Source organism: Oryzias latipes, chromosome 15 (assembly GCF_002234675.1).
Source record: "Oryzias latipes chromosome 15, ASM223467v1".
In the NCBI taxonomy this organism is placed as follows: Eukaryota; Metazoa; Chordata; class Actinopteri; order Beloniformes; family Adrianichthyidae; genus Oryzias; species Oryzias latipes.
The window spans coordinates 24,829,380-24,849,902 of NC_019873.2; the positions used below are offsets into that span (position 1 = coordinate 24,829,380).

General features: G+C 38.1%; 1 protein-coding gene across 7 annotated transcripts in view; it reads left to right on the forward strand.

The window, feature by feature from the left end:
- The first annotated feature begins 17,447 nt into the window (after window positions 1-17,447).
- The window catches only part of adgrb3 (adhesion G protein-coupled receptor B3), a 112,036-nt gene continuing 108,960 nt past the window's right edge, over window positions 17,448-20,523 (forward strand). Inside the window, exons 1-2 of one of the 7 annotated variants that reach the window (XM_023963025.1) lie at window positions 18,202-18,759; window positions 18,972-19,097. The gene's annotated coding sequence lies outside the window, so the exon portion shown is untranslated. Of the gene's footprint in view, window positions 19,098-20,523 lie in introns of all 7 variants that reach the window. The other 6 variants (XM_023963028.1, XM_023963027.1, XM_023963026.1 and 3 more) reach the window with 6 other exon arrangements.

Below are 20,523 nucleotides of genomic sequence, written 5' to 3' on the forward strand. Positions count from 1 at the left end.
AACTACTGTCATCGAAGAAAGATCTCTTGTTGCATTTACTCATTTACCTGCTGCCAGGGGAGGGGTGACCTGTACGGTTGCTAAAGGTTTTTGGATTATCCGGACCCATGGAGGGTTGTAGACCGGTGTGGCCGCAAATTAAGAGGAGCACAGGTGTGTCTTGCAGTTCCCTTGTGCCTCGTATGGTGACCTTTAGGGGCGTCAAGAAAATGGAACATACCATTGTTGTGTTAAGTATGGATATTGTGAAGTATTTGTAAGGATAAAGTAAGTTATATGCACTTATGACTACTAAGGGATGCCAAAGGAGCATGCACCTTTCACTTAAACAGCACTGAAAGACTCCCTGCATTGGTTTGTAGAGTTTCTAGGGATTGAAAAAAAGGAAAAATCTGTACAACACACCTGCGTCTCATCTACTTCCCCTTACATGTTCCTTAAGTGTTCTCTACAACCTAACGCCTGCAGCATGCCCATAGAAAAATGTGTATAAACATTTCCAAATAGGGGTTTATCAGGTTGTTTACAATCATATAATGTTGTGTGGGCCACCTGCATGTCCCAAACAGAATTGCCCACTTTTCAACTGCAGTCAGGTTATATCCACCCACGAGGGCAGTTGTGACTAAGCATTAGTTCCTGCTGGTGTGAAGTTCAATGCTTGCCTACTACTTCACACGAGCCTCAGATCACTTCTGGCTTTTGCATAGCCTGCCCTGCCTGCTTTTCCTCTTTTACATCTCACTGAGCACAACCACATAATCTCTAAGCATTTATCTTTATTTTTCTCCACAACTAGCGCAGATTTCAAGCTGACAAGTTCACAATTTGGTATAAAACAATAACAAGGTTTTACTGCAAATATAAAATGAGAAACAGAAATAGAAACAGTCAGTGATGGCACCCCTTTTTGGTGCTTTAAAACCATATTCCATCACACACCTAAAAATACTTTTTATGAAAGGAAAGACCTACTATGAGCAAAAATCTTATGATTAAATACTCTAAACTGGAGTTTTTATTTTCTCAAATTTTCCTTTTTTCATTGAACAATGGATGAAACCTTTACTTTATTATATTTTTTAATCTCCAACATCTCAAATGGGATCTTGAAGCTTGAAATATTCCCAGTATTTTTTTTCTGTAATTTAAGGTATTTTATTTCCATCTTTTAAATCGTACATACTTCATTGCTTTTCAATATTTTCTGTGAGATAAAAAGCCTATGTTTGCAAGCTTTAATATTTTTCTGTGTTGTAACAATTTGTAAAAAAAAAAACGTTTTAAATAATTGCCATGTGCTTAATATTTCCCTATGCTTGCGCAATGAGGTGATGAAAATACTGGACCAGGTATAAGACAAAGTTGCATCAATGAAAGATACTGTAGAAACACTGGAACAACTTGCATTTTTTTTAAACATATACTTTTTGTCCCAAGAAGCATTTCACTGGGGATGCATTTTAATGTTATCAAGGTCTGGGATTGTAGAGCAGTCCTCAGCGCCATCTGTGTCAGTTTGTTCAGTTCGTTTAAGTAAATGGCTTTCATGCTCTTATAGAAACATGGCACTGCAAAAAATTAAAAAAATAAGAAAATGTGTGCATCCCCCTTCTAAAAAAGCAGCACAGAAATATAACAGTTACATCCCAAAATCTATCATCTCCTTTAAATTTAAGAAGATGTGGTGGTTCCTGTCTCCAATTTCCTGGGCTCAGTTTCCAGAGACATCTGGCTATTTGTGTAAATGACAAGACTCCTATGTACTGAAAGTCTGAGGTGACATTGGGAAGGGAATAGAGAAAGTACAGTCTCCACAGTCCCTTTGCTGCTGACTATCCTTTCATTCAGACTCACAACACTTCACTCTCACAAGCTGTGGGCCGTCTTTGAGGAAGTCTGTAATCCTTCTTTTGGCAGCACTCTCCTATGTTCTCCACAGATTTTATTAAAGCAGTGTAATCATGTTATACCTACTGAAGAAATCAAAGAACATAATCCCGATGGGGCTTCTTGCTCTGTTAAAATGAGAGGTGGTAGCATCTCCAACCAAGACAAAACCCATCAGACAAATAACTCTTTTTCTAATGAGGTGGGAAGGCATTGGTTCCTTCAATTTTGGGGGATTTTTTTTGTTTTGTTTTATAGTAAGTCAGAGTAGATAGAGGAAGTTATTTAGGTAACAGCTCAAGGCAGGTTATTTTTTACACCACTTAAACCCTCTCTTGACTTAACATTAAAAGGTTATGTAAAATCCTTTATGACTGGACTTAGAGCTCTGTTCAGTCTCTCAAGTTGCCTCTATAGATTCTTGAAGACATAAATATGGCTCCCTGCTGAGCTACTCCTTTTGCAAATCCAGCTCAGCTCTTTGGCCCTCTGCAGATCTACACTATGTGCACACAAAAAAGAATTAGCGGATTTTTTTTTTATTGCAATTCCATCTCTTTCTCTCTTTTCAGTTTTTCCACAGTGTCTGTCGGCTATAGTTAAAATGCTGAGAGGGGCACTAACTTCAGCAACAAATTCTCTGCCAAAAAGCAACACTACCTGCCCTTTGTTTATCCCCTGTCTTCCTCAGATTTCTCACTTTTCCATTTTATCTAAACTTGAACATTCCCAGGAAAAAAAAAAGGATTTTTTCCCCTATGCTATTTTTCTGTTTTGCTCTTTTCCTTTGTAACAATTCTCGCTTTTAACTCTTCTGGCATGTTCTTTTTTTCCCCAGCACATTAGTTGGGTTTTTGAGAGCTCGATTGCTGTTCCATCCTGTAAACAACCCTCTGCTGCTATGGTTACTCCTCATAAAAAATGTTTAAAAGCTGTCAGATACCCTAGAAAATACACTAAAAGCAGCAGAGAATCCAAAATATTATTTAATAAACCAATCTAATAATAAAAATTTGGAAATTAAAGCCTCTACTCGGGAAAAACAAGGTTTATGCTTTTACAGTATGCTGCAAACAGTATAATTTTAAAGTTACTATAATAACAAAATATTGTAAGGTTTTACTAAGGAATTTGCATCATATATTTAACAAACTTGAGGTTTTCCTGCAATGGGAAAATTGCGAGGTACTTGGAAACGTTCTTATCATTTAATTTTAGCGATTACAAAATAAATTCGCTCTCCATTGTCTGCCAGAAAAGCTAATTATTTTATCATCGAAATTTTAATTGGCTGTATCTCACAGCTGTCCAAGAGGCAACAATAGCCAACAGCCTTTAAAAAGCTTTGAACTTTAGACAAAAGAGGACGAAGAAGATGCTAAATGTATGGGATGATTCAGGACAAGGTGCCTAAAAAAACTATCTGCATGCCATTCAGCAATGCATCTTCAAAATAGCTTTGGGGAATGTCGATAGTAATGTAAAGCCTGTCTCACAAAGCAGTCTGTGGTTGCATTAATATTTGAGCTGTAAAAGACTTGCCAGAGTCTAATTTCTACTTACAGCAGCATCAGTGAAAAGATAAATGGGATAAACGGTTTGTGCAAATGATATAATCATCCATAAATCCAACTAAATCTTGTGCAGATGGGACTGTGCAATGCATGAGATCTAGAATTCATTTTACTGGAGTGGAACAGGTTCGAAGAGGTTAAAAATGAAGCTGACTGAAACAGATGACTTTCTTCTAAATGATAAGTTAGACAACAGTCTACAAAAATACAGTAAAATCGCCAGCACACAACCCCAATGGTTATCTTGTGAGGTTAACTTACATTTATCTTTATAATTAATGACAAGGCTGCTCTCTTCAAGGCATCTCAAAGATTGCCAGTTTTTCCAACACACCCCCTCACTTCCTCACTGCATGTGGTAAAGTAAATTATAGACAGGAAATTAAAATGTGGCAGGTGATTTGTCGAAAAGGTAGTTTGTTATTATATGCATTCAGAATTGATAATTGTTGAAATGACCTTTGATCTATTTGATTAACAGGGACACATCTCTTCATGGTGACTGCAGAGGGGATACTTCCACAGCCATTTGCATGCAGGATTTTTCTGTATTAATCATTCTGATCTAGCAAAAGTAGTCCAGGTTTTAGAATTACATTTTATCAAACAAACATTAAAATGTTTAATTACAAGTGTTATATATTCAGTGGAATTTTGAGCAGTCTCTTGTAGGCTATTTAAAGATTGTTTCTTTTTATCATATCAATCTTTAAATATGTACCAATTTTCATGTAGACAGATATATATATCCAGATATATATATATATATATCTATATATATATAGATATATATATATCTATATATATATATATATATATTGTCATTGTCATTGTCATATGTACAATGAACATAACACAAAGTGCCTATTTATTTACTTTAATTTTGTATTTTCTCGAAATAGAATGTACACACTCATTTAAAGTTAGTTGAAGACAAGTCTCCAAAAAGTACCAAATAGAATATATCTTGATTGGCTGCTGTAAAAATGTACCAAAAACAAAATTTGTTTTAGAAGAATTTTCATAATGACAAGACAAATAGGGGCTGCATGGTGGCGCAGTAGTTAGCGCTCTTGCCTCACAGCAAGAAGGCCCCGAGTTCAAGTGCCAGGTGGGGTACCTGGGGGGCCCCTCTGTGTTGAGTTTGCATGGTCTCCCCGTGCATGCATGGGTTCTCTCCAGCTTCCTCCCACTGTCCAGAAACATGCTTCATAGGTCAATTGGAAACTCTAAATTGTCCCTAGGTGTGAGTGTGAGAGTGAATGGGTGTGTGATTGTGACTGGCGAACAGTCCAAGGTATACCCTGCCTTCACCCACAAGTGGCTGGGATAGGCTCCGGGAGCCACGTGACCCCGAAAGGGACAAAACGGTAGAAAATGAATGATGAATGAACAACAAAAATAACAAGAGAACAATATGTACTGCTGCCACTTGGAATAATACGTAACAATGAGTTTTGATTGGTTTAAAAAAGTGTTTAAGCTATCAATCTATTTAGGACGTTCGCCATTTTGTTGGATCTCCAAATGTACGATTCCGAAATCCAGCGCCTTAGAAATTTCCCAGACGTCTCTGCGAAAAACTAGAGTATGTCAATGCTCACTAGACTGATGAATATAAACAACCAAAATCATCCACATTTTCATCATCAGAACACAGTGGTTTCATATGTAGTATTTGTAAAATGGGCTTTTATTCCAGCAAATGGGTGACGTCATGGGTGAGCATGTGTCTGACTTGTATTAAAATTCACGGCAGTGAATAGTTCTGTGTTGTATAGTCATTTAGGGTTTAGGACAGGGGCAGGCAAACTACTTCACAGTGAGCATATGCGCCGCGTTGAACAGTTTCATTTGATCTGGCAAATTGACATATATGTTGATTTTTGAGTTGAACAGTCGTGTTTCCAGTTATTTCTCTAAGTTTGTTTTTTTCCCTGAGGGACATCAATCCATTGGTGCAATGGAAACTAAAAAGCTACAGAAAATGTTCTATTTTAAAGTATATATATCAATTTTCAATCAAAATAAAAGCACGTTTTCATCCAGTTTCCATGTTGTTTTTTAATTTTATGAGGTGGATTACCAAAACACTCCCCAGACCTGCCCCTGGTCCACTCCCTTTGTCAAATTTTAGAACCCTTTGTGGCCCACGACTCGAGTAATACATTTTTCCCCACCCCTGGTTATGGAGTGGTGAGATCCAGACACAGCCTGAAGCTTTTTAAATTTAAGTCCATAAATTGAGAGAAACTATGACGCAACAAAATTGACAAAACGGATGACCTGACAATGAAGAACAGAAAGCCAGACACCTAAATACACTGAGGGTCAGTTAACAAAAGTGAAACAGCTGAGACGATTATAAACATAAACCTGGTGGGACTGACAAGGCTAAAACAGAACATGACAAGAACCAAGGAAATAAACAAATTCATCTGGAAGTTTAATTACATGGATGAGATTAGATGTGTTACAACATCCAACAACTGTGAATATTTTTTTTGACATGTTGTAGGTTTGTGCACATAAAGCAGAGGTGTTGCACCATCTCCATTACTGTATCATCCCCTCTGTTGAGGTCATCTTTTAATGGCTTTAGAAAATGTCTTTTTAAGTCATACATGCATGTGGATGCACAGTGTGGGGGCAGCAGCTCATGGAATATTTACACTGCCTTAGTGTAAGGGGGTTGTGGGATTGGAAGGCCTGTTTGGAACCACATTCAAAGGACACAGATAAAGGCCCTGAGGATTCATACACTGCACATTGTCTCCAATGGGAAAATACCTTGATTTAAAATTCATTTTTGAACCCAGGCATGAAAGAAGCAAATAAGCGCGCGAAAGGAATTTATAAAGCCGGCTTTGTGCAGCACGGTGAGATACTGTATGACCACATATGCATGACGGCTGTAATGCTTTCTTTATTTTTTCTTTCTATTTTTTCATGTGTTGTGGTTGCAAAAAGGGCTCATGTTGGAGTTTAGTAGTATGCGGTTCGAACTAGGTTGCCTCGCCAGCGTCTGCAAAACTCGCAAATAAGATTTTTCCTCACATTTGATGCCTACTCACATATTTATCTGTCCAAATTACTTTCAGTTTCTCTCACATGCATTGGAAATTAAAGGGAAATTATTAATATTTATGCCAAGCCAAAGACATTGGTAAATAAATAGTTGCTGTGGCTGAAAATCTGTGTTTGCGTTGGTAAAATGCCAGCATTAGAAAATATGAAAAGAATATTGAAACTCTCATTGATTGGAACAGACAGTGGGCACTTATGTTTAAAATTTGACGGCAAAAGGATGACAGGCTTAAAAGTTGTTTCTTAGAAATAATTCACAAAGTTTTCTTTTCTTACAAACACTAAAACACAACAAGTGAGTTTGAACATTTTTTCTTAGTCCAGTCAATAATAATGAATTTTTTTTCTCTGTTGTTTCAATTTTCTGAGGTAGTGTTCACACTTTTACTTTATTAAAATAAAGCATCATCAATTTCTTAGAATACTACACATTAATAGAAATGTTTAATATTATTTAATGTTCTAAAATTAATAAAACATTTGAGACATTACAATAACTTATTATAATGTCTGCCAGTTCATAAATAACAAAAAATGCAAAATAAAATTTGAATTTAGCTTGGAACTCTCGCTAATAAATAGAAATTGATTTGAAAATCCAAATTTTTACTGAGATTGATCCTATTTTTTCTGCATTGCATTCAGATTACCTAAATTCTTCATGAGATTACATAAATTGAAGCTTGGTGAGCTAGTTATACTTTTTGGAAAAAATATTTGCTCTCACTATAGCAATGGTATTAATCTGTTTGACTGAAAATAATACAGAAAAAGAAAAGATATGACTGTTTTAAATGAATCATTTTCTTATTGTCGATTTAATGATCATATTAGCTCTGTTTTGACAAAATAATATTGATTGATGGATGGATGGATGGATGGATGGATGGATGGATGGATGGATGGATGGATGGATGGATGGATGGATGGGTGGATGGATGGGTGGATGGATGGATGGATGGATGGATGGATGGATGGATGGATGGATTGATTGAAAGCATTAATTTTAGACAATACAAGAAAATAATCACACAGATTTATGAGACTCATTACAGAAATGATGACACGCAAAGGTAAAACAAACAAAAAAGACACATTGAAGTCACATTTGATCAATTAAATATAGTGATCATTAACTAAAGTCAAGTAGAGCTTGATTTTAGGTAAAACTATTGCTTGAAAAAGGAATGGGAATAAAACAAATGTATAAAATTCCACCGCTACTTAATTATTTCATTTAACAGTTTAGCATTGTTTTCTAAATCCGGTTTTGATCAGATCAAGTGCAGATATTTTTTCAAGTAGGAAAATCAAGTGCTTATTAATTATTGATTATCTTCAGAAAACATTTATTCGTGATTTCAGTAAATCAGTAATGTGAATCACACGCCATGTAACAGATACATAATAGTCATTGATTATAATCAGAATACAATTTCATGTTAATCCAGAAATCATCCCCACACATTGCAGATCACCATATGAAATAGCAGGATCGAGTGTTTGTTTAATATCGTCTTAAAGAATTCTTGTATTTTCCAGTAAACATTACTAATTCACACTTTAGATAACCAATATGCAATAATCATTGATTATCTATATAACACATTATCACTTTAAACCAGTAAATATTGCTACACATTGCAGATCAAGAAAATCAATAGCTTATTAACTGTAATAAAACATTTCAGTAAATTAGTTGCACATTACACAATGTAATACTCATTGATTGTAATTAAAAGAGCTTTGATTATTTCACCACAATCAAGTTTATAAATGTATTTGGAATTTTTCAAACACCTGTTGACCCTTAACTCCTCTTATCTTCGTATTGTGAAATCAGAGTGTTTCATACATTTTCTTGAATATTTGGATATTTGAACATTGTTTGAGCTCATTACTTACCCTGTTCCAAAGTTTAGTGCCACACACAGAAACTTTTCTTTGAGTTTCTTATCAATTTGATCTTGAAGTCCAGTTTGTAGCCTCCTTCATTTACTATTTTTGGATATTGCATGGTAAAGATTCCTAGCTCTGCATAGAAGTTGCGCAGTGTAAAAATCACCAAGGTAATACAGTTTAAAAGTCTGGATTAATATAATAAATTGTTTGTATGATCAAGATAGCCGGCTTTATGTACAATTTTGACGGCTGTTTTCTTAAGATTCACAGTGAAACAACTGCAAAAGCTGCAGAAATGCCAATACATGATGTTATGTAATCATGAAATTCTTCTCTGCCAAACGCAAATCCTTTTTTCTTATCATTACGGCATGTTCATTTTTTACCCTACTCCTGCGTTAGTTGTTTCTTTTTGATTTCTATCCTCTTATCTATTCATTTAATGCCGTGTTCAAATGTTTTAGTCAAGCTTTAGGCTTAATGTAATTGTCCTGACAGGAAGCTGCAGCAAGGGTTAAAGGCAGCACAGATACCGCTGAGAAAAATGAGATCATGTCATCGTCCCTATGAAGCTTTTTTTTTACTGCCGTTTAACTAGATTTCAGAGATTATTGTGAAGACGCTGCAGGGTCAGGAGCACAGTCACATTCAGACTTGGAACACCATATGAAGCGGGCTTTGGCCTTATGTCTTAGAGCAAACACGTTTAGGAGCTCACTGACTGCAGCAGGTATCAGAGTGCACAGTGAACTGTACACCACAACACATTAATCACGCAGCATTGTTCTGAAGTGGATCTGAAAGAACGTGTCACAGCAAAAAATAAAAAGGGGGCACAGAGTCTGTGAAAACATTTAAAATACACTTTCACTTATTAAATAATGAAGGATATTTAATTATGGATGATTTGAGACAGTTAAATGTTTAATTTGAGTCAGAATTTTGGTAAAGAAGTGGCCCCAAAAATCGTGTTTTATTGATAAATGACGAGAATATGTTATAAGTCTTTGAAGTATCAAATTAAAAAAAACAAAAATTAAAGGAAATAGAAGCAAATCCAAAAGCGCCAAGCATGAAATAAACCAAAACCATGAATAATTTCAGTCCATGAAAAAGCAGATTTTTTGTTTTCTAAAGAAGAAATTGTTCTGCCTGCAAGAACTAAAAAACAAAGATAATATTTCATAATGGTATTGATTTGCAAGAATTATGGAGTCAAAAAGCTAATATTCCACACACTGCAAGTCATTTTGATACATTGATTGCCTGGGCAATATAACTTGAAGAGACTAAACTATGCATCTTTTTGACAGGCATTGATTATCTCATACAGTTAACATACATTTCCCTTTGCACCCGCTTGAAGTGTTTATGATTGCCAAACAAGAAGAAGTGCAAGAATTCCCCTCGGCACTTAACCTTATCTAGACTACAGCACTCTGCAATTTTTGCAAGTTTTTAATTAAATATCAAGAAAAATGAGAAAATAGCCCTTGAAGGGGAGCAAAGAAAGCACTCTCACTTTAATTTGTTAATAGAGTGGTACATCATTATTACAATAATTCCATCAAACCACGAGGCTTGAGCTGGTGAGCATCTACACTGACACTCAGTTGACATGCATCATTGAAAAACAATATCTGTAATGCATGTAAATTAAAGGAATATTTGGGTTTTCATGTGTAAAACATTTGTTGATGTGCACAGGTATGTCCAGTTATATTCATAAGTCTCTCTGGCACTGTCCTGTCTGCAAAGTGACCGCATTATTCAAATAGCAGCTTGCTTCTTTATTTAATCATGTTGCTCTAAATATTCTAAGTTGTGGTACTTCTTCCTATGAGATTTCTTTTTTTTTAATAAAACCCAAAGAACAAAAATGGCTCATGTGTAATCTAAGCTAAAAACCGATAAATCTCAAAAGTTGGTTTTACACATGTAATGAACTCTGAGGACTCAGACTAATTCCTAAAACATTTTTCAAATGTTAGTCTCACACAAAGGCCACACATTTTTCGGTTTTTGTAGCTTAAAGCTCCAAGGCCTAAAGGAAATTTTACATTAAAAAAGTACAATTCTAACCTTCATGCAAATTCAAATTCTGAGAGGCTGACAATACGTCTATTGAACTCAGTCACAAATGCTTTTATGCTTCTTAAAGACCAACATTTTCTGAGCTTTTTAAAACAAAAAAACTGTTGTTGGACATTTTTGCAGAGCTGCAGTAGTTTACGGTAATAGAACTTTACCTCTGAGTCGTGGGTGTAACCATTTGCACAGAGCAACCCCTCCCCACTTCCCTCTCCCCATTGCTGAAAGCTCTGAGAAGAGAACTTGTGGTCCATCCAGCTATTTTCTGTCACAATTTTTTTTTTCAAACTGCATTTTTTCATCTGCTCTTGCTTCACAATGATTTCAAAAAAGAAAGACTCAAAACCACAATTCGGAGTGTAATTTTCTTTCCTCCATTATGTGAAAAATAACACAATTACGTGTTGAAAACATCAAAGTACGATTTTCATCAGAGTGGGTTTTCAAATGTCACAGATTTTACATTTAAAATAAAACTTAAATAACTTTTATAAACACTAAAATAATTTCTTCTAAGTTAAGAGGAAGACTGAAGATTTGTTTTTGTCACATGACATTCTTTGAGACCCTGTACACATAAAATCATTTTTTTTATGTCTTAAATTCCCTGTCCTGAAGTCAGGAATTTCAGTATCCTCCTCAGGGATCCATAAATTACTGAAATCCCTGCACAACGATCCAGCAAAGAGAGGCTGGTTACTCAGATACCATTAGCAATTTTTGCAGCACTGGTTGAATGAAGCAACATCCACATGTCGTGCTGATGACTTCTGTAGTTACTTGTTTTCTTTCTGCATCCAACAAAGAAAAAAAAGAATTTTAAAGGACATCTCATTTCCTCTTTTTTAACAATAGAATCTGTCCCAGCCAAAATCACAAAATATCTTGCTGCCACAAATGTGTGAAAATTAAATAAAAAAACAACCCGATGTGTTAAATTGTCCAAAGAGAGGAACATGTGGAACATTTGGAACAACATAAATATGAAACATTTTCATGTGTGCCTGTTAGACCATGTACAGATTCAATTATGCAGTTCTTTTCTTCTGTGTCCATGATGATAATGAACAAATATCGCAAAATTGGGTTTGTAATTAACCCAAATATTGTGACAAATTACAATCAGAGCCATATCTTTAGTGTAAAACATGGTTTAACCATGTTTCTGAAATCCTGTTGATGATTTCATATAGTTTAGTTGGTAAAATTTGATAGAAATGTTTTTTTAACCTAACACTCAGATTTGATTGACTCATGGTTACTCAGTCAGTACTTTTAAAAAAATAGGATTCGTAGTAGGATTGCTTTAAAAATAAAAAGAAAAAAGAAAAAAGGGGAGGAAGCCAGAGTGCCCGGAGAAAACATGCATGGGGAGAAGATGTAAACACCACACAGAAAGGTCCCAGCAGAGATTTAAACCACCCTCTGGCAGTCAGATGACAGTGCTAACCACTACATCATGACGCAACCCATTCAACTTGTTTTAGGGGGAAAAAAAATGAAATGATTAAACAATCCAAGCTTAATTTAGTAGAGGTTCAATGATAATCAATGAATCAATTTATACTTCTGTGGTCCAATCGACCTATGAAAATGTATTCAAAATGATTTTTTTTTTATACTTGTCCTGTCCAACAGCTGGGCAGGCAGATGAGGACTGAGGGCCTCTTGTGTTGGACATATTTTACTTTAACAAGAGGGGTTATTAATCTTCACACAAACCAGAGGTATGTCTGAATGAACCCCTTTTGTAACTGAGGCCAAACTTTATTAATTTCAATCATGTTTGAAAATCTTTGGTATTGGACCGGACGGAAAAGGAAAGGAGGGAAGAAGACAGAGGGATGTTAGAGAGATGGGGGGGGATAGGAGGGTGATAATAGGATGGGGGGAGGGGGGGGGTAAGACCATGAAGCAGCATAAAGCAACAAGTTTACTGGATGTTTATCATTACGGTAAGGTTCAAATGTAGTAAAAATCTCAAAGGGCGGGGCCTGTCCACACACACTCATATGTTACCAACACACCTGCTAGCTGCAGAAATGTCCACATGTCAACATGTACACAAAACAGATAGTGTTCACACACGCATATCTATGCCTTTAAACCAACTAGTGTGAAATCTTTCATTGATTGAATCATGCATACTACTAGTGCAAAGGTGAGCTAACACCTGTGCTCAGGTGAGTGTTTATGTTCTTCTAAAATGGATGGTGGAATGTGAAAAGAAGGAAGGAGAGTGCCCAGCCAACCCCACACCAAGACCCCCGCCGCAGCAGCAGCGGCAGCGGCAGCCAGAACCCCCCAACGCCACACGGCAGCAGGCAGAGAACAACCGCCCCCCGGGCGACCAAATCCACCACCCAGGCCACGGCCTGCAGGACCGCCGCGAGGCCCCCAGAGCCAGACAGCAGGGAGGCATGGGGGGAAAGAGAGCGCCGCCCCAGCCCAACCAGGAGAGCAGCCCCCCCCGCCGCGCCGGGAGGGCCAAACGCAGGGCCCCACCCGAGAAAGGCGCCCACAGCCCCAGACGAGCACCCCATCACCACCCAGGAGTTCTGGGCATCCCCCTGCCCCAACCCCAGGTACGAGCCAGGACCCCCCAAGGGAGACCCGCTCCGCACTCCAGGCAGCCAACCACCCGGCCCACGGTTGGTCCAGGAAGGAGCACACACTCACACCCAAGCCCAGAAAACCGCGCAGCGCTCCAGCCCGCCCCACCTCGCCCCACCCAGGCACCGGACCCGACCCCCTGACCAACGGAGCCCCCATCGCCCCCCAACGGGCACCGGAGGCCCCGACCCCCACCCCGAACCACGGCAGTAAGGCAAGGAGCAGCGACGACCAGGCCCCCCACCCCCTAAGTCATGGAGTTAGCTATGGGAGACCAGAGACTGAATTCTTTCAAAGTTACTTGAACTTTGGGCTGACATTTTTTCCAAGCTTATATGATCAAGCAGCAGATTTCTGTGTTGACTTATATTTATATTTTTCTTGTTTTTCCAATTTATTAAAATAGTTTTTTTAGCAATACAAAGAGTTATGAAAATGATAGACACTAATCCTCCTTCTATATCGATGGCACTCATGTCACCAAGCACACAAAGTGACGGTGAAGCTGTGATTAAAACCTTAAGCCAGACTGATAGATTGGCACATACTTGCTGCCAGAGACCCTGGACAGGCGTGTAAAACCACAGTGCATGCATGTAACTGTCGGGTAGATTACTATCACAGGGCTCACAAATGTCTGAGTTACTGAGACCCATCTTGAACATCCTCTGTCTAGTGTAGTAAATTCTGTGTAGAGTTTTGAAATGGATTAGCTGCAGATTTGGACTTTTTGTCAGTTTAAAGGTGTTTAGACAAAGTTCTAACCAGAAGCTTTCATCTGTGCTGATGCTCAAATCTGCATCCCATTTTGTTGTCGGAAGTGAAATATTATTAACTAATTTACATAAAAGTTTGTATATTTTGGAGAGAGTTTTATCCATTGAAAAATTAATCAGAGAGGTAACTGTTTCTGGTAACTTTAAATCAATGTCTTTGTATTTAAACTTTTTAGTAATGATTAAAAATGAAAAATGAAAAAAAAAATGAAATCAATTAATGATCGACCAAATCGCCAAGTGCCACCACACCGGACAACACATGTGTGATTGTAGCAAAAAAGGATCAAACCATCATTACAGTACAATATGTGGAGACACTTTGAATTTTGCAAAGACATGTGACCATACAGTATGGTAGAATATTCTATTTGTATTATTTTGATTTGGAGAAAATAGAGGGCTGAACTTAATGAAACTAAAAAGTGATTCGATTCGTCATTAATTCTTGTTTACTTGTTTGCTTGTACACATATTTAATTTACACCTAAATTATCTTGCAATAAATACAAGGAATCTGGAAAACTTCACCTGCACTTTTCAGTACCCTGGTATTTATCTCTGATTCACACTGGTCGAAGCTTTGGCTAAAGATGTCCTGGATCCATTTTAGGTGAAATGATTTGAATTGTTCAAAATTATTCAATATTGACTATGAATCATATCAGCAACCACAAGTTATTATAAGAATCTAATCTTTTTTATTAAAAATGAATTGTTACAACCCTATTACTTGCAGACCTAATAATTAAGCTCGGAAGAGTGTCATGATAGACTGAGATTAAACACATCCATCCAACAATTAGATAAATAAACACTGTAATGCCTGTAATGGACTAAAAACTGGTTACTATTTATTTATTTTGTAAGTGACCATGATATAAGCGGGTTAATGGACGACGAAGTATACATTTATCTCTTTTTAACGCACTTTGCGGAAGCAACCTCCGCTTTGCGTCGGACGGTTCTAGCTTCCACGGCGTGCGCCAAAAAGTGATAATGCATACTTCGTCGGCCATTAACCCTTACATATAAGTTCAGTGACCTATTGATGCATTAATATCAATGTATAGCACACCTTCACACCTCCATAGACATTACTTTTATTCCTTGCATAAAGGTCAACAATGAAGAGCAGAGTTAAAGAATTACTGATCAATCAGCCACACCATATCAGGCTAATCAGGTTATTTTTTAATTTTTATTTTTTTGTGGCAGGAGGTAAAAAAAAAGAACATTTTTGTCAATACTACCTACTAAACAACACCAACTCACCAATATTTTCTACAAATTGTGGTAGAGAGACAACAAAATGCTCCAAGATCCACTCATTTAAGAAACACAAAGCCTCTGTTCTGAATAGAGTAAAAAAAAAAAAGTGTTAACAATTCATTCCACAACTCCACATGGGGAAACACAAAAAAAAACTATCTCAAGAAAGAAACAAATAAGAGATGCTAGTTTGTGGTTTAGCATGAAGTCATTCAGTTTCTCTCCCAATAACAAAACATATTTTGTCGTTATTCTGGGAATATTGCGACGTGAACTACCTCGCAAAACTGCAGGTAAAACTCCTTGTTGTCCTGAGTACCTTAAAATTTTTCTAAGAAAACAATGGCGTGCCTTGTAACCCGCAGCACCTTAATTTACATATGGATTCAATCTGATTGTCTTTAATGATATTGAAGCAATTATTAGAGTTGAACCCAGGTCCTGTCAAAATGTCTGTGTTTTTTTTTTGTGTTTTTTTTTGGGGGGGGGGTTACTTACAAGGATGAGAGTTAGCATTGTCACAGTAACACTTTTTTAGCAGTATCAGTCTGTTTTTTTCACGTTACTAATAAGGTTACTGTCTGTGACCATCTTGAATAAAATCTGTCTGACTTATTTTTGACTCTTATGTCTCGCCTTACAGTTCGATGCACCTTATAGCGACTGGATAGCTCAGTTGGTTAAGTGCAGGCACGGGAAACCAGGGTTCAAATCCCAGGGGGCGCGATTAGCTTTATCCAGTGTGGGTCCATGGGCAAGACTCTTTATGCCTCTGCCTACCTTACTATGTAATCTGGGTCACCCTGTGCCAGTCCCCAGCCTGGATCAAATACAGAGTTGTGTCAGGCAGGGCATCTGGTGTAGAAATCTAAGCCAAACCACCTGTGCTTATCACCGCAAGTTGATTTGCTGTGGCCACTCCTGAAAGGATGTGCTGGAAGGTGAATAATATAGTTTGGTCTGCCTTGTATATTAAAAATTGACCATTTGTTGACAATGGTATAATCCGGTGAGCATTAAATGTGGTATTCACTGCTTGACTCACTTTTGTAACTCTATAGAAGAACAATAACAGTAAATAGTGCATAACACTCTCTTAAATCCCTCTTATTATATTAATGGCTAATAGCTGGTTTCCCTTGGTAAGTGATGCACATCACATGCACTATGGACTGACAGTCATCACTTTAAATTTTGTTATGGCCACAAACGCTGTAACGCAGTCATTATATCAAACAGAGATTGCCATTGCCCTGGAGTCACACTGGCACATCTGATTGCAAGCACAGACTCACAAAAGGAAGCAGGTGATAATAGGGCTATCCTTTATCCGGGGTCATGAATAATTCAAAATCCTCACGCTCAAACAGATTCTCGAGTTGATGGAGTAATATGTCAGATTCTGCAACTGACAACAAAAATCACAAACACTTCGGAGGCTTTAGCAGAGGATAAACTGATCCGCTCAATGTGAGCATGTTGAGTGGTTTTCATGAAAATGTGCATTTTCTCCAGAATAGGACATAAGCTTTGCAGTTTTTTCCATTCCAGTAATATTTTTATTCATTTGGCTAAAAAACAATAACCATCACATCATTGTATAAATGCGTTTTATTTGGCTTTTTTTTTACATACCAGTCAGTGCAGGAATAGAAGAAGATGACATTGTCATATAATTGCACTCTGATGTACATCATTCTGCTCTCACCTCCTCGCTGTGCCATTATTTCTGTCTCAGACAAAAACACACTTTTCCTAGTGTTGCAAAATCACAACTATGCAGATTGAAATTTGGATTCAGGAAATGTCCTTGAAGAGGAGATTGATGGCAATATTTTAAAACTTGGCCTTCCCATGAGCCAGTGGAGAAATATTATTTTATGCCCATTGTTCAACAAGACAAAAATTCTTTTCACCTCTTAACGCCCTGAAACAAAAACTCTTGAAATGCCAAAGTCTTCATTATAGCCATGAAAAGTAGGCTGGCTTGGGGTCACACTTGATGTTCCACTGACAGCACGAGGAAGCACGGAATTAGAAGGCTACCAGTCACAGCACGCGAATAACAACTGTGCTAAATAACTCCAATCTCCAATCCAATTGCTTTTATAGTTTGGCATCAGATTAACGGTGTTGTAAACAAGGCATGGTACAGGATGTTGAGGGTATAAACAATTTTTTTTTTCAAATTCTTCCAGCGCTTTGGCTGGAACTCTGATTATTTCTGAAGCATTCTTTGGAAAGACTGGCACACAAACACTTCACACTGAAACTTCCTGGAAATAAATAAACAAATAGGCTCTTCATGCAGCATCTGCTCAGATGGAAGCTATTCAGTCAAGGCCTGAAAGAGAGGCCAAGGCTAATGAGAGTTAACTGTTCACAGCAAAAATGATTAGAGAGCTGACCCAACCCTCCACAAAAACCGAGGGGAACCGTTACATTCCATCCTTTCTAAACAAGACAAAGATTTTTATGTTTATTTGATTATACATTGTATTTTGTCAGCTTTACATCAAAATACTACCTTTTTAAGACACATAATGGATTTTTGTGAACGAAAAAGCAGTATTATAAATAATAATCAGATGAGTCAAACTTTCCATCCTCATGTGCATTCATTATATTTCCCTTCCTTCAATGAATTCAGTTAGTAGGCACATGAGGTCATTCCAGATCCATTGATGTCAGAGACAAACGGCTAAAGCCCTGGGGTTTAGATTGACTTTAATTGACTGGTGATTGTTGAATGAATGGCTCTCAGGTTGTCGGACGTAAAGCATTAAATTAAGGAAGAGCATACATGTAACTGTGCAGCTCACCGGCTGTAAGGCAAAGGACATGGGGAAGGGGAAACTGCACCTGTTAAAAAAATAATATAAAAAGTAAAACTTGAAGCAACTTTTCCAAAGGATGTCCCAAAAATGTTTCTTCTGGATGTGAAGTAAAGAAAAACCTGCAGAGATTTCTGCAGGAAAAGAAAATCAGCAATTATTTATCCCATCAAACGAGTTCTCGCGTTATGATCATACACTCCAGCCCCGAATAAATACAATAAGGTGACAAGAAAAGTCCAATGATATTCCTTGCTTGGATTACGCACCAAAGCGCAGCGTTGTCTGAACACAACTGAGAGGGTCCAGTTCAGGAGGGGAAACCCTTTTGACTCGATTAAAGAGAGAGGCTGTATTATAAATTAAAGAAAAAAAGAGAGAAGGAAAAAAAGGGTAAAAGGGGGAGGAGGATGGCAGGGAAGAAAGTGGTGGTGCCAGACGCAACGGCAGTAAGAAGCGTGCGTACGTGCTTTATCTTCGCGGCTGAGTGTGACGTGATATTGCAGCCTGCCCCTGGAGCTCTGCAAGCACCAAGCAAAGTGCGTTTATTTCTCTCAGTGTTGTAACTCACAAGCCCCTACATCTCCAATCCACCCGCCTCGGATCTGTCATTTTTTTCTACCCCTGTTTCCAGGCAAGGGGGGCTCATAACATAACGCGACTTGCAGAAGAACCAGTCGGAATTACGCAGACGCAGACTCTAACCATTGAATTTCTACTGTAAGGATTGCTCGGTTCTTTCTTGTCACTCCAAGAATTTACCTCTCCTCTTCGTCTCTTTTCCCCTCCTCTCTCCGTGTCTTTCTTTCGCTCGGTGGCTGTCGCATGTTTGTTGCGCTCCGTGTTGATGGGAGAAACCCAGATGAAGAGGAAAACGGGGAGATAGGAGCCGGCAGAGCGGAGTGTAACGCATTTTATTTCCTTTCATTGAGGCATCTTGTTGCGCCGGACTTCTGCTGTCGGGAATGGGGAGTATCGATTCACTGGAGCTCTGCAGAATTTATTTATAAAGGATGTGGTCAATGTTGGAGAAATAGCCATAGCTTCCGCAGTGTAAGGTAAGAATATAGTTCTTCTTCTTTTATTTACGCACGAAGACGCATCCAAATACCCTCTTTCAGTTAAAGTTTAGCCTTCCTGTGTGAAATATTTGTCCTGGTGGCTATTGTGCGTTTATTCTCGCGCATTAGTCTAGGGTGATTTTTAAGAGCCGATCTCCCCTTCAAAAGGAAGGGGGGAAAATCACTTTAAAGTGCCGAGGGTCGACCTAACACTGCATGAGATATAGCCCCAACGTGCCTCTATATTCAGATTACCTCTTGAGACTAAATTGCTCTTGGTAGCCCCCTAATAAAATCAGGGTCTCTTGACGACCAATTTCTCGTCTCCAGAATACTGATTTGGGTCTAAAGCGGGAACCATGAATAGTGCGGAGGGTTGGATCATGTGGATTTATATATTCATGGCAAAAGCTGATCTAACTCTGCTCCGCTTCCACAAATCCTTACATGAAGATTATTATTCCAGTCTGGAGTGACACTATTTTTTTTCTTTCTGTATTTAAAAGAGGAGAAGTTGGATCATACGGACGAATGTGTTTATTCTTACACAAAAACTGCTTCCCACAGCCTACTTCGGATTTGGACGCCTACACAGACACGCGCGAGCGTGCGCTCACACGCACGCTCTGCTGTGACTCTGCTCACAGCTGCATTGCCTGTAGGATTAAAGCAATCAGGACATCGCATTGCTTTCTCTCCATCTCCCTCTCGCTCTGGCACACAAGCACAAGCTCCCCGCGCGCGCACACACACACATTCACGTGCAGACGCGCAAAGACACTGAAGCGCTCTCTCAAACGCATGCAGGCTCTTTATCAGATTGCATTATCAAATATGTCAAGCGCCAAATTCGGGGCACGTGTTTGGATCCAAGCGCGCAAAAAGGCGCAACAATGAACACGCCCGTAAACGCACCAAAATGTGTTTTCATGCTGTTATTTTTCTAATTTCTCACTATGATGATTATTAAACTGCTCCCAAGCCCCCACCCCCACCCCCATCGAAACAACCAAAACCTCAGTGATAGGCCGAAACCTCGTTTTAAAATGACATTGTTTGATACGTAAAATCTCACAAGTTATAAAATAAATAAATAAATAAATAAACCTTTTTTATTGTGATGCCAGATATTCCAAGCAACCATAATCCAGCATCTATAAGAATTGCGACACTCTAGACACAACCTTATTAATAATACCCCAAATGAGTCACATTTAATGCGCCCACCTTCCTCAATAAAATAAATAAAAAAAAGTAAATGCGGTCGAAGCAACCACAAGGTGGCAATGTTTGCACAAAGTAGCTTGTGAAAAGGAAGGGAAGATGGGGCTGCAAAAGAGACGTTTCTGAGGTTAATGTGCCCTCTTTTCCTAGGGATTACTTTGCAAGAACAATACATGAGTGAAAATTGATATGAAGTATC